Source organism: Hippoglossus stenolepis, chromosome 1, assembly GCF_022539355.2.
Source record: "Hippoglossus stenolepis isolate QCI-W04-F060 chromosome 1, HSTE1.2, whole genome shotgun sequence".
Classification (NCBI taxonomy): domain Eukaryota; kingdom Metazoa; phylum Chordata; class Actinopteri; order Pleuronectiformes; family Pleuronectidae; genus Hippoglossus; species Hippoglossus stenolepis.
In genome coordinates, this window is record NC_061483.1 from 21,602,078 (window position 1) to 21,617,076 (window position 14,999).

A 14,999-nucleotide genomic window follows, 5' to 3' on the forward strand; every position below is an offset into this window, starting at 1 on the left:
TACATTTACCTATGTTTAGTTCTGACATGGACACATTTAATCAATCAGAATGTGTGTCATTGACAACGTCACATCTTGAAGAAGTAGTCGTAGAAGAAGAACAACTTCCTCCTCAGTCCAGTCTGATGTAAAGTTTACTTTGCGATTTATTTAATAAATTTGTCTGTAGCCTTTGCTCAGTTATTTTTGTCTTTAGAAGGATATGATGTAGGGGGCTTGAAGTTTGGATCAAGGAACAGTGGGAGAAAATGAATGAACCAAATGTGCACAGCTGGGACTGTTGATGAAAAAACAGGACCTTCGTCAAGTTAAATACTCCGGGAAAAAAATCAATTATGCCGGTACCAGCTGTTGCAGCAGTTCTTCAAACTGTCCGACCGACTGAAATATGTATCGGCTGTGGTACATCTTCTGAACCAGTGAAACTCACCAAGTATTCCTTTTCATCAAAATTACCCAGATATCTCATCATTTATTTTTATTTTTATTGATTTAAAGAAGCACAAGAACCTAATTGCTTGATGCTGATTCCATCTTTCTTTTCCAAAGTTAGGATTTATTTTTTTATCCTTACAATTTATTGTTTTAAATGCGTTGTGCTTTATGTGAATAGTCCGGGCGAATTCTCCTCTGAATTAGTTTCTTTTTAAGCCATTTTCAATTTTCATTTCCAAAAGTCAATTTTTTGGGGGGATTTATAACCTCACTGTTAATATTGCAAAAGTGATGCATTTTAAAATAGTAATAGCCTCAGTTATACTTTTGAGTCAGTTATTATCAGTTATTATCACTAAACTTCAGCTACTTTCCTGGTTAAACTAGATTTGTGTAAAGTATTAGGTTTAACATTGACCTCGTGGAAAATGATGAGAATACTTGTCAGCAGCAAAGTTATACCCTGGTAAAACTAAAGGGTGTACCTGATCATGGGATTTTAAAATGTCCAAAAATTCTAGAATAATCTTCGAATAATGTCTCTCTAAAATAAATGTTTCAAAATGATCTTGTAGCACTAGCTAGGCATACAATTTTCAACAGTAAACCTACAACCCTTTGACCCCCCTCCTGGACAACCCTGGACTCAAACACTAAAAATAGAAATATAAAACATTCATATTTAGTCTTGTTGGGTATATTCAATGATTGACAAGGAAGGTGTCAGTGAAAAATGAGTTCTCCACACTCAAATATAAAACTTGGCTATTACATCAATAGCGTTCCACACTGATTGTGCACATTTGTCATTCCTTTTGACAGTGCTTGAATAACATATAACCAGCTTTCAGACACATTTAACTCAAAACCAGAACTGCCTGCGCTTTAGTCAGGATCATTTTTACACGTCAATATATGGACTGATTGACTGAGGCAATAAACAACTTCAGTCCTGCAAGGTTAACCACTTTACATTGATGCAAAGTTTCCGAAACTGCACTGTGTGATTTTAGCCGCATCCCTCAGAGCTCTGTCAGTTCGTGTCTGGAGGTTTGGCAGCAAGAAGCTGTCTCCAGACGGACAGGAATGATATAGTCACTTCTCCTAGGCCCCCAGTGCTCTAATCGGCTTTGAGAAGAGAGACAGATAGAGGACATCATTGTCTGTTGCTTGGTGTTTCAGCCCTCAAGGCCTCAGCTCCTGTGTACCAAGGCCAAGCATCTCTCTGGCCTCACGCAATCCAGCTTGTGTGCGGCGCGATCTGTTTGGTGCCCCGGGGAGCTAGCCACTGCTGGAGCTCACCAAAGTTTGTGAAGTCATCCCAGACTCACTTCTTTCATGTCTACATGTGTCAGTGTCTCTGCAAGATCCCAGCATTGCCATCTGCAGAGGGGAACCTTCTCAACGCTGTTGTCTTTGATCACCACAAAGGTTAGCGTTTATTTTTCCTCTCATTTCACCTGTTCCGCGAGAAATTAAATCGTTGTATTAATGCACAGTTCTTCTGTAAAAAGGTCGGCTCCATTTATTGAATCTTCTGCACTGCCCACATGACTCAAACTAAGTATCTCATAAAGCTCTAACTTAAATGGTCCTCTAAAGCGTATGCAAAAGTATTGCATTAAAAATCTGTATCAGCAATTCCCCATGGCTTTTAGAATTTGCGCTGGCTTTTAGAAATGCTCAATCCCACTGTAATGAGGAGGCCAATATTTCAAGTGCCATTTCACAACCAGAAACATAAGTCTGCATCCATTATTAATTTGGGACTTGACTGAATTTTGCTCACCATTATGTCTAGTGTGTCTCATATTTAGCACCACGAGCACTAAATTGGACCCATGCGAGGTGTTGATTTTCAGCACATTACTTAAATACGATCCATCTTGTTTTTTTAATAATGCATACTTTGCCAGTTCAGCAATGCATCATCTGACAATGTGGGAGAGGTTCATTTTACTGTGAAGGACCCATAGCACTGTCTCATTATGAATAAGATGTAGTTTCATTAGTTTCACTTTGGCACCTGGGAGACTCGCAAGATTCATCTCACCTCATGTTTTGGCCCAAAGTAATAGGAGGGATGCATTTGATCAATAATGCATCATCAAGATAAATGCAGCACTCTCATTGTTTATTTCACAGCATACCAATAGTTGCACTTTTAAAGGCACTTCATTGTTCACTTCACAAATGATGACTACATACCTGTATATATCTGTGTACAAGATTCAGGAAATATTACCAACACATGTATAACCATATATTACAATTAAAACAATTATTGTAACTTCAGATCAAGGATCCTTCGAAATTTTTAGGGAGACATTTACATTCAGTCCAGACATTGGTCTTGGACCAGTTAGCTTGGGGTAACTTTTGCGGGTACTGTCACCAATAACATTTTCTGTTGAACATTTAGCAATGTATTTAAGATGTTTTTAAGAAGAACATTCAATCATTCAAATCATTCTGGTTTCCATTTCTAGTTTGAGCAGGCTTTGGTTTCCCCTAGGCAGTGTTGTGCATGAACGCGTTCATATTAACTTATTCGCTGAACTTAACGAATACGTTTACATATGACGAACATGAATGTTAGCGGCGTTCACTCGCTCACGTTCACTTATTGCTTAGTCACCATCCTATGGGCCTTAATGTGAAATACCAGAAGCGAGTGAAAATGTGTGCGTGTGTTCTTCCAGTTTCCATGCCCGAGGCTCCGCCCCCAATCACTCGCTCAGAGCAACACACAGTGAGATGAGAAGAGAGTTGACGTGAAGCAGCCGGTAAGATACTTTGTTAAAGAACAGTGGGAACAAACTGTAAAAAACAGAGTTTCCTCTCTGGTCCACTGCTGCACAATAATCAGAAGGTTGGTTTGTACCGTGCTGGAGTTTCCTGTGTCCTCCTCCACTCTGACCTGCACTTTAACTAATAAACATCAACACTCATCGCAAGTTATTAGGACCTGATCAGTACATGAAGTTTATTTAGAGTTTCTTTGATTCGCTCCAGAATTTATGAGGCTGCATTTAAACAAAAAGAAAAATGACTCGTCAACATTTTGTGTTCAACATCATCGATTAATAACTAAATACATTATCGTAAGTTTGTCATCTAAATCATATATATCCCAATAAAAAAAGTGAACGTGAATTATGAACGTGAGTTCATTTTCATGAACTGAACTTTGAACGAGTTATTATGTTGTGCCAAGTGTGAACTGGCACAACACTGCCTGCAGGTAAACAGTCTGTGTGGAGAACAAAAGAGACAGAACACATTGACCTAAATGCACCAGCTATCAGCTTTTGATTTATCTGGAGTTATATGCAGATGGCTTGGCCAGAGATTAGCCAAAATGTTGGCCCGGATATCCGCCATCTACACTGGAAGCCCCAAATTATTGGCCTTTGCACTCAGAGGCTAATAGCCAATGGGGATGATTGTACATGACTTCATTTAACTGAAAATGCTAATGCAGTTATTTGCTGTTACAATACATCCTGTATAAGAGGACTTCACACTGACACACAATCCTGTGCAACTGTGTGTGTGTTTGTGTGTGTGTGTGTGCAGATCTGCATGTACACGGTCTATAGAATAGTTTAAGTTGGGTACCTCCGTGTCTGTGTGTGTGTGTGTGTGTGTGTGTGGTTATGCAGCTACTTTACATGGTGACTCAATTCCAAGGCTGCGTCTGAGCACAGGGCTGTCTTTTACTGTCACTTCTCATCACTCGCCGGTCGGTGAGACAGCCGAGCAGGGAACAGCATATGAGCAGTGAGGAGATGGAGGAAGTCCTCGTGGTGAGTGACAGACTGGCATTGAGTAGCATGCCCTGTTAGGACCCTTCTTTTTTTCATGGGTAGCCTGGCCCTCAAGAGGTATACGTATAAAGGATGGAGCTGTCCACAGTGCACATCCACGCTTCCACACTGATGCAGATGCAAATAGACATACCTGCAAGTAGAGGTGCTAGAATACATACATGTAAATGGGGTTTGCCTACATGCAGAGACTTACACAGAAACACATGTGCAGACTGGATGTATTCACTATGTATTCACTCGTCCTATGAAGAGACGCACGCACACGCACACGCACACACACATTTCCTTGCTATTGATATTCCTCACAGCTGTGGCTTCCATGCACTTACAAGTCATCATAGGCTGCCTTCAGCCGCGATGTATAATGGAACTCTGGATCTCTTCATTTCTCACTTTCTCTTTTTCCTCAGGGAAGAACGTGAATGCATGCAGTAGTTTATGCATAATGCACACATGCATGCACATGTGAATTCAGTGATACAGCTACATACATAGAAACACAATACAGGTAGAAACACACACACCCATTGCATTTAGCGCCTCACCACCACAATAAACCATCGGTAAGCTGAGCAGACCTTTAGCCATAGAGGTCTGTGATTAATGCAAAGCACAGAGTATATGAAATTCATTGGCTGCTATAATAAATGGTCCCTCTTCAGGATTATTAGACAGCCGAAAAACAGTTTTTATGCCGTGTGTCAGCAAGATTCCCTCATAGACTACCCTCTCTCCACGGAAAAGCCATCAGCATCATCACTGTGCAGGCTGTAAGACACAGAGGATGGCGGAGAGGAAAGGCAGCAGTGCCCGTCAGAGATTCAGCCGTTAGTTAAGAAGACTGACTGCAGCGAGAACGCTCAGCCTTTCACGTTCGCAGCGTGATCCGATTTCAGATAAAGCCAACCCTCTTAAAATTTAATGATGATAAGATAGGTAAGCATTTATGTGCGGGAGGATTTCAGTGAAGCGAGGTGATGGACAATCCTGACACAGGAATATTGAAACACACAAAAAAGGGCTACTCACATCTGGCTCCTGTTTTTTTTTACTAATCTCTAAAACTGGAAGACACAAGAGTCAAAAGTTCAGCGCAACCCAATGCTACTTAAACACGATGAATAGGAAATGATTACATCCACGGCGATGAGATCACCACCCTCTGGGTAACACTGCAATGCTTCAGTACGAGAATGCATGCAAGATTTAAATGTTTCTCCCTCTACTCGATAAAAGTTCACCATCATTACAAATCAACAGGGGAAGCTGCCATGATGTGGGAGCTCTGCACAGACGTCTTAATAAGTCACTTAATTTTGGATTCTTCCTTTAAATTTGACTTTTGAGTAAATGAGCAGACTGGCAGTGCTTGAAAGTCACTTCACCTTTTCTGAGCCAGCTTAGCTGCCTTGAGAGTTTTCAAGAGAAAATAAACTTCCTCTGAAAACAAATCATGGCTACAGAATGGCGATAAGAGTTTCATGAGTGTTTTATTCTGCTGTCAAGTGGCACTTTTTTTTTTTTGTGGTTGAAAAGTTTTCCCCGTTTCCATCATTTTTCTAACTTCTATACTTTTATCTTCCCTGACAATCCCTATACTGTTGGCAGAGATTAATCCAACTGTGATATATTTTACTCAAGTAAAGATACGTAACGTATTACCTTTGCTCAGGTCATGACAGAGAAGTGAAGGCCTTGAAAATTACTTGATTATGAGAAACAGGATAACTCTTTTTGACCACTTAAACACTTATCTATCACTCAACATGCTCCAAAATTCCGACATATCTTGCTCTGGTGAGGTAATTCCATTGCTAGTTGAGGAGTTTACCTTTTCTTTTTTTTTTACCCGGGGTCTCACGTTAAAAAAAAAAGAAGACAATGTGTGCGTTCACCCTGGTGCCATGTTTCCATCACTGCTGTTTGGAGCCAGAGCTTATAAAAATCCATGCATAGTCATTTCACCTGGGAGTGAAGGCAGATTGTAACCATTCCCATTGCAGACAAAAGCCAGATGTTAGTGGGTGTTGCTGGGTTTTTTGAATAGTGGAAAAATAGGGCTTAAAGGGATAGTTCACCCAGAAATGAAAATTCACTCATTATCTACTCACCACTGTGCCGATGGAGGGGTGGGTAAAGTGTTTGAGTCCACAAAACACTGCTGGAGTCTCAGGGATAAACAGTGTAGCAGCCGAATCCAATACAATTAGTAAATATAAGATATGAGTGAGTGTCAGATTAAAAAAAAAATAACATGCCTCCATACTGCTCCTGTGGTGTCATCCAAGTGTCCCCAAGCCCCGACATTCATATTTGACTTGAAACGACATCATTTACACAAAGTTTTAGGCCTAAACGTCTGTGATATCTTCCGACGAGGTTCATTCAGGGACTGTCAGAAATGCTAACGTCCGCTAGCTTAGCCACTTCTGGTGGACTTTTAGGCTTAAAACGCAGTGTAAATGACCTCGTTTCAAGTATAATATGAATGTTGTGGCTTGCGGACACTTGAATGACACCACAGGAGCAGTATGGAGACATGTTATTTTATTTTCAGTTGTTTATTTAGGTCTGAAGATAAGTCCCTAATATCTTTAGTTGGATTGGATTGGGCTGCTACACTGTTTACACATGCAGACAAACTCCAGAAGTGTTTTGTGGACTTAAACACTTCACCCACCCCCCCATCGGCAGAGTGGTAAGTAGATAATGAGTGAATTATCATTTTTGGGTGAACTATCCCTTTCAGTGACTTGATAACAGCGACTGGTTTGGCACTGGTTCAACATCAGCCTCTAATCAAAGCTGCAGTTTTTTGGGAGATTAAAGCCAAAGTGTCTGCTTGACTATGAATTCAGAAGCCAGTTAAATTCATTACTTTAGTTTGTAGAGTAAAGGGAAGTGCACGTGTGCATCAGCGGAGTCTCCACAGCAGCCCCCCTTGTCCTTTGCTCCTTATCATTGTCCATGTTATTCACGCTCTCATTAGCACCGTGGATAGAGGCATTACTGTCTGCTCCATGCATTTAGATATTTCACATGTCTAATCCCATAAGACAACACACAGTGGGTACTAATCTTTTTGTCGTTTTTCGCTCTGGTTACCTGCTGAGATACTACGTGTGAACTTTGTATGCGTGCGACATAGAGAGAGAGAGAGAGAGAGGGATAGAGACAGGTTGCATGAGAGAGACTGGGTCGTGCATGGCATGAGAGCTCTTTCTCTTCCAGAGCTGCCAGCTGTGAGTTGGCTCAACGTGTGTTCAAGAAAAGTGCAGTTGAGTAAATTGAACTTGTTGCTGAGTTTGTAAAATTTTTCAAATGTGAGTAATGGACGTTGCCTCATTGTACCTTCAAAAACTTAACACATGCGTTTGTAGGGAAAGGATCCAGACTCACACTAGATCACCACAGTGTCATGTGTTTGTGGTATTGTGCTTCAATAATTCTGTGTCAAACAGTAGCTTATAGTGGTTAACCTGTTGCCAGACTGACATTTATGTGCACACTTATTTGACCCTTTTCATTTCAGTCATAACCCTCCTCTCCTTTAAGAGACAACTCCTTACATTTAACAACAACAGAGTATCAAATGTTTCTTTTTCAAATGTTTTTGGAGGAAAACACTTTGGAGTCGTAACCATTAATCTTGACCAATTCTCTATCAACAGCTGTTTCAGGGATACAGGGATACTAAAATGTTTCACACAGATGTATCAGCGTTGTGTCCAGAACAGACTAAAACAGATAAAGTTGCACCACCAAAGCATTGGTGGGTAGGACAGTGTATTCTATTCAGAAGAGCGCAGAACCCTGAGCCAAAACCCAACAGTCCCATTAAATTCAGTCAAGCCACACCAAATTGTACACAATAGATATCAGCCCCCTAAATTAATTTTCATCAACATCCATAAATTACTGAGGAAATTGGTGAAAACGCCATAAAACACCTATTGCAATGTTAAAGAAACACTCACCTCGATCTGCTTCCCGGACACATACCACATCCTTCCCCTAAATTTCATAGTAATCTGTCCAGTAGTTTTTTTTTCTATTGCTTCTTACTAACAAACAAACAAACATCACTGAGGTAAGAAATATAATTCCATGAATAAATACGTATATTCTAAACATGTACTGTTTACACTGTATGCGCATAAATATGTCTGTGTCTGTGGTGTCCAGGTGTCCATTCTTTGAGCCTGTGTGTGTTTGTTCTATATTAAACAAGCCCAACATGTCAGCATGTGGCTCAGGATGACAAATCTCCTTTCACTATCTACAGCCATGCAGCTCTCCATTGGGTGGCCAGGGCCATGTTTCTCAGCCTCTCTGACACACGCGCAAGCGGCCTGCCTGCTAAACTACCCTTGCTCCCCAAATGGAGTTCTCATTTTCAAGGGGAACGGCTGCATGGCATAACGCACTTTGTCTTGGGAATTACTTTTTCTCTGCCCGTGTGGCTCTCCGGGATGGACATGGCTGGCTGGCTCGAGGGGAGACAGATGGAGGCCGCTGGCGGGCCTGACACATGTTGAGAGGCTGTGATGAGTCAGTGACGAGGGGTGGGCGGGATAGGGGGGCACAGCACTCCGTCTATGTGATGTGTTGATGAGAGCGGGGAGAATTGGAGGGCGGAGACCTGAAATCTGCTGTACCAGGCATGCAGCTCCAACCTGTACACTGAATGTGATTTTGATAGGAAGAAGCTCTGTCTAATTGTTACTGGTTTGCTCAAATGGCACTTAGGAACAAACATGAAAACTTTTAATACTGTTTTTTTTTTATAAAAGCATAAATATGGTGATTCTCTTTTTAGATGTAGGTAAACAAGGATATACAACTACAGCCATGCTTTTCTGCTCTGTGAAGCTACTCGAGCTACTTGAGCTAAATGTTTACAAGGTTTATTTTCTTGGTTAAGCATGACAGCAAAGACTGTTTGCTTACAAAGTACAGCAGAGGCTGGTGGGAATGTCATTAGTTTGGTGAGATAACAAAGGGCTGCAGGGATTGAAAGGTTGAGCTGATGACAGTGACTTTAGAATTGATCCTGTGGATCATGAATGTTTGCACCAAATGTTAAATCCATCTAAGGAGGCATGAACCGTCTACCTTCTGACTTTCAGAAATTTTCTCCATTCAGAAGGAACGACTACAACACAGTGACATTGAACGCACACCCGTCTACAAACCAATCAACCTCAAGCATACTGTAAGTACAGGCAGCCCATGTAGGTGGTGAAGACAGGATGCAAGGATACAAAAGTCTTTAGTCCGCTCCCTAAACCGCAATGTGAAACCAAAGTTAACCACATCAAATGTAAAAAATGTGACCTTGGTCCGAACCTTGGTTTGTACCAAGGTCTGAACTTTCAGGTGTGAAAACGCCCTCGTAATCCAGTTGTTTGATAAATACATGTATGCTTTACATGTGTTGTAGATACTGTATGAAAGTACAGTATTTATATTTCTGTGTTTATCATCTGCTGCTGGTTTGTCTGTGTCACTGAACCTGAATTAAGATAACCCACTACTATTATGTCAGATTAAATATATCTTAAGGTGTTCTTATAATTTTGATGTGGACCAGAGCCCAGCATCACTACAGCTTCTGAGAGCAGTGTTACTCACAGGTTTATCTCACTACAGTGAGTGAGTGTGTGACAGTGCAACGTTAGAGTCCTTCAGGTTAAAGCGTAGGAGTGGAGAGTAAATTAGTTAATTACAATAAAACCTACCGTTATTGGACCAAACAATCTAAAGTGCACAAACAATGCAATGCTGGCTCACAGTTGTACCACTAAGTTCTGCTTCTGTCCCCAGTCACACACACACACACACACTCTCTTTAGTCCACTGACTGCAGCCATATTTTTGCAAAATTCCTTTACAGAGCTGCATTATTTCTGTAACAGTATGTTGTGTCAAATCTCTCAGACTTACTGTAATTTGTAAATCAGAGTAATTTGCTTGTTTACCTGATACTGCTGGCTTTAGCCCCATACACCAGGAATCCCATGTTTTCAAAGGAAGTTTGTGATTACACTGTTACCCAGTGTTCACAGTGGGTGTTGGTGATGTTGAACTCTTAATCGATGTGGAAAAATGTACCTCTTCTAAAATTATCATACTCATGAAATTTGAATATGGAGAGTTCTGCAAAATTTGGCATCAAGGAAAGAGGTATTTGAGCGATAAAGCTGTAGCTACCGAGCAACCTGGGCCAACCAAAAATCCTGAAAGCAAAAATAATGAATAGCTGTTAAATGGTCAAATTTTGTAGTTCTGTTCTGCATAGTTATTTTCTCATGTTTTCAGCAAACCTTCCTTTAAACAGTACTTAATTCTCTACATCCAGGAAACCAAAAATAAATACATTTACATAGATGGTGAACAGGTTATGTTTCCAACACAACCTATAAATTTGAATATCATACAAACTCCCTTAAAAACAGATCTCTCAATGCACAAGAGCTTGGTAGAGCCTTTGGATGACATGTTGGATATCATACTGCACTGCTCCACTGCTGATTAATAGAATTTGTAGCTGCCTGCAACCTTACACCACATCCTGATTCCTACTGTACAAATGGTAAGTAGAGGCTGGAAGTCTTGCTCTGGTGTCTCTTGCCAGATTCCACACCATGGCACTGAGAGAGGAAACTTGGGCTGCCTTAGGCAATGAAACAAGAATGGCAGTAGGCATCAGGGCCGAGCTGAATAATTCAGCCCCTGGATCACAGTACATTTTCATATTCATATTTTTCCCTGGCACATTTATCTGAGCAATCCTCCTATCCCCTGCCTGAATGTGTCTTCCTCTTCAGACCCCATAAATATCTGAATTAACTAATGACTCCTCTTGAGGAATTAAAAAGGCATCATTAGCCAGCACCTGAAGGTTGGGTCTGATGTACTGTGAAGACTTTGTCGATGCTGATTAGGAAAACAGTCTGGAGGGTTGATCTGAATCACAGCAAAGTCATATGTAATGAGGATACCAGGCGTATATTTAATGTACATCATTTCATTTCTCCCTACTGTCGACAGGAGGATTAAAGATGAGCTATCGCTTGTTGATTAACTGCAATCAAATTCATGTTGGCATAAAATGTAAACCTAAACAATACATGGTACAAAGTAATTAGTCTCTAGACGATCCCATAGACTAAGATGGAGTGATAGAGCCATGCTGAACTAAAAAACTTAAAGGCTGTACTCGTAATTTTACGCCAAATAAGTCTTAATTTTACAAGAAAAGAGTTATTGTCTTAAGAGACTAAAAATGGAATTCCAAAACTCTATTATATGAATAAAACCATAATTGAGGGAAAAGTTTAAATTTGACAAGAATACAGTCGTAATTTTACGAGAAAAAATATTTAGTTTTGGAAATAAGCAGCAAGAACAACACGCAGCCTGCCCCCTTAAGGAAAGTGGCCAGTGTGTGACGTAGTGCACCTGGGTATTGTGGGAAAAGGTGCTAAAATGTGTGGATAACATAAAGTGAAGGACCACCGAGAGCGTGATGGGAGTGTTGCTCCTGCTGTACAGCGAGAAAATAAAGTGGCCGCGTCAAAATCTGGGATAATCGACCTCCGGACGACGTTTGGGTCTACCAACCCTAAAAGCGGAGGTGCTGTGGACGCTAAATACTGTAGCTAAACACCAATTGTACAACAGCAATGATGGCATAGGTGAGCTTTTCAAATGCATGTTCCCTGATTCCGATGTCGCGAAAACATTTGCGTGCGGTGGTGACAAAACGTCGTACGTCACAAAATTTGGTTTAGCGGAATACATCGAGAGACCTCGTCTCTAAAGTAAACAATGGTCCGTTCGTTCTGATGTTCGATGAAAGCATGAACCAGATGACCAAAACCAAGCAGCTGGACCTGCATGTACGTTTCTGGGACGTCTATGGCCGTGAAATAGGTCTTAAATTATATTCAAAGTCGTCTTAGAAAGGTCTTAAAAAGTCTTAAATTTAACTTGTTGAAACCTGCAGGAACCCTGTAAGAAGAGACTCAATATTCATCATTTATGCAGGCAACCGGGTCATATTCTGAAATTAACCCTGTAAAATAACACATAGCCTACAATTACGACTTTATTCTTAGAATATTACATATTATATTATATTTAATACAACTTTATTCTCATAAAATCTTTCTGACTTTTCTGAGATGTTGGGAATAAAGTCGTAATATTGCCAGAATAAAGCTTTATTCTTGAAACCTCTTTCTTCAACATGGCCCTAATACAGACCGCAGATGCAAATAATTTTTGCATGTTAATGTCTAGTGAGTGGCAGCTTTTACACTGACCCTTAGCAAAGTCCATTAGCTGCTGCTCGTAACTGACATTTACATCATGCACTCTGTACAGTCGCTCTGTAAAAGTTAAAACAGCCAGACTTCATCTTAAGACTAATCAATAAAAAAATCATGACATGCAGGAGACATACTGTCCATGTCATTTCATTTCAGCTTGCTTGATGTTGTCAACACTGAGACAACAGTTTGTTTGTCAGCAGTGCATTGCTGTTCTGAAGTGAACATACTAAACTCCAAGAGGAAAAACAAATCAAACTGATTTTGACACAAGTAAGATGGCAGCAGCTCTGAAAAACCTTGCTTTTAAATTGCTTTTATACAAAATATCCCTCTTTAGAGTGCTGCTGTAATTAAGCTCTGGCTTGTCCAGGTGACAAACACATTAGTGATGATTTCCCTCTGCTTTTTAGTGAGGCAGTCTTGCAGGAAGGAGAAAAAAGTATCTACTCAAGTCTTGAAGACAGTTGAAACAAATAGTACTTGTCAAACAGGCAAACAGATGCAAAATAAAGTATGTTGAGAAAAAGGGGGATAAGGAGGGGCAATGGGGGAGATGTAGAGGCGGCAGAGATGACCCACATTGGTGCGACTCGCTATGAATTTGCAATGATGCTGCCGGGGTTGTTAGCACACGGCTGGGGAGCCAGGGGTGATGGGAGATGCACAATTGGCTATCTCAGCTAACCCCTCTGCAATTCTATTACACTTGTTTATAGCTCTTGGCAAACAGCACACCAAAGATACTTTAGCTTCAGAGAGAAGGGCAGGGTTAAAGGGGGACGGCTACTTAGCATTTCACAAGGAGACGGAGAGGGCACCCTGAGCAACATGGACATACGAGGGAAGTGCGGACAGAACAGATGCAGATAAAACCGGGCGCTGACTGTTAAAGCCCTGTTATATGGTAATGCGACTAAAAAACACTATGGGATTAAAATGCTGTTGTGGATTAGCTTTCTTTTCTAATCTTTCTGTGAATTTGAACCTTTATGTCCGATCCCTCGCACAATTTGAGAGGATTTGTAAAAATCTCCCGAGTCCGCGCGAATACTGATGAGTGACAGCCCGTCATCATGTTTCAAACGCTGCGCCAGTTTGAGAGACGCCAACTGTCACAGCTCGTGTACAAGTAAGAGTGGGTTACTCTGCTTTTTTGCTCAGCGGCGTGCGGGATGAAAGTTGCACCTGATAATTAACAACTCGTCTCAAACAAACACACACAAACAGCGTTTATCCTTGTGTGTATGCGTGTGAGAGAAAGAGACGCTGATGATGATGTAACCCGAGCTGCTCAGCACTCTTACATGATTGGTTTTGGTGTTTTAAAATGACAGGACCCATTCAGCTCCCCCCCCCCCCCTTGCCCGCACATTGTCACTGACCTACATGTGTGTTTAAAGGTTTTCTTACAATATGAATGAACAAATAAACACATTGTTATTTCTGTAAATACTGTAACCTGCGAATCTGCAATGGAGAAAAATGAAACTAAGCATGTTGCTCACCGCGAAGCAACAACAAAGCTCGCACGGTCTAATGTTTCATTCAGCTGCTGAATTATTTACACAAATATAGGTTGCGTAACCTTGTGTTGAGGATATTTTGTTTGACCCAGAGCTTTGAATTCCTCTGCTATAGCCTCATCCCTTTATCTGCCTGATCAAAGCCTGGGTTACGCTTTGACATGATGTACATTTGATGATGTACATTTTTCTTCCAACTTCTTTCACGCCGCAAGATCAAGCCATTTTCCACCGCCGCTATGAATCCCACATTTCCTCGCAGCTCATGCGGAACTGTAATCAGGGCAAATGCGCTATCAAACCTAATCCTCTAGCCCCCCTATGGTTGACAGTTTCTATCACGGTAAGGAGAGGTGTCTGTTTCCTAAATTGTTGTTTTAACATGACTGACAAGAAGCCAGCGCAAAATGCACGAGCGCGATCTGCATCACAGAAACAGTGATTAATAAATTAACAGGTAATACATCAACCGGTGGCTGTTATTGATGGAATAACGTTTATGCATTCAGGGTTCTCACTCCACATGGAGTTCTATCCTTAAGGCAGTGAAAAGGCATACATAATGGAAGCTGCATCATGTCTTGGCTGGGCTCATTTCTATGGAAGCCACATCCTCACAGCAGGAGATAACCACACTGACCCACAATAAACAGGGTCAAACCACGACGGGCCACATCCTCAACTGTGCTGTGTCAACATCATGTTTACTTTGACGTGTGTGCTCAAGCTGTTAGCGCTGACTTAGTCATTGAGGTTATTAGCACACTCCTGACTCATTGTTTAATTAACGTCTACTCTACATTTTCTATACTTCTTTCACTGTCGGAGAAGTTTTAAATGTTCTGGGCAGGAGATGCAGCAAACACACT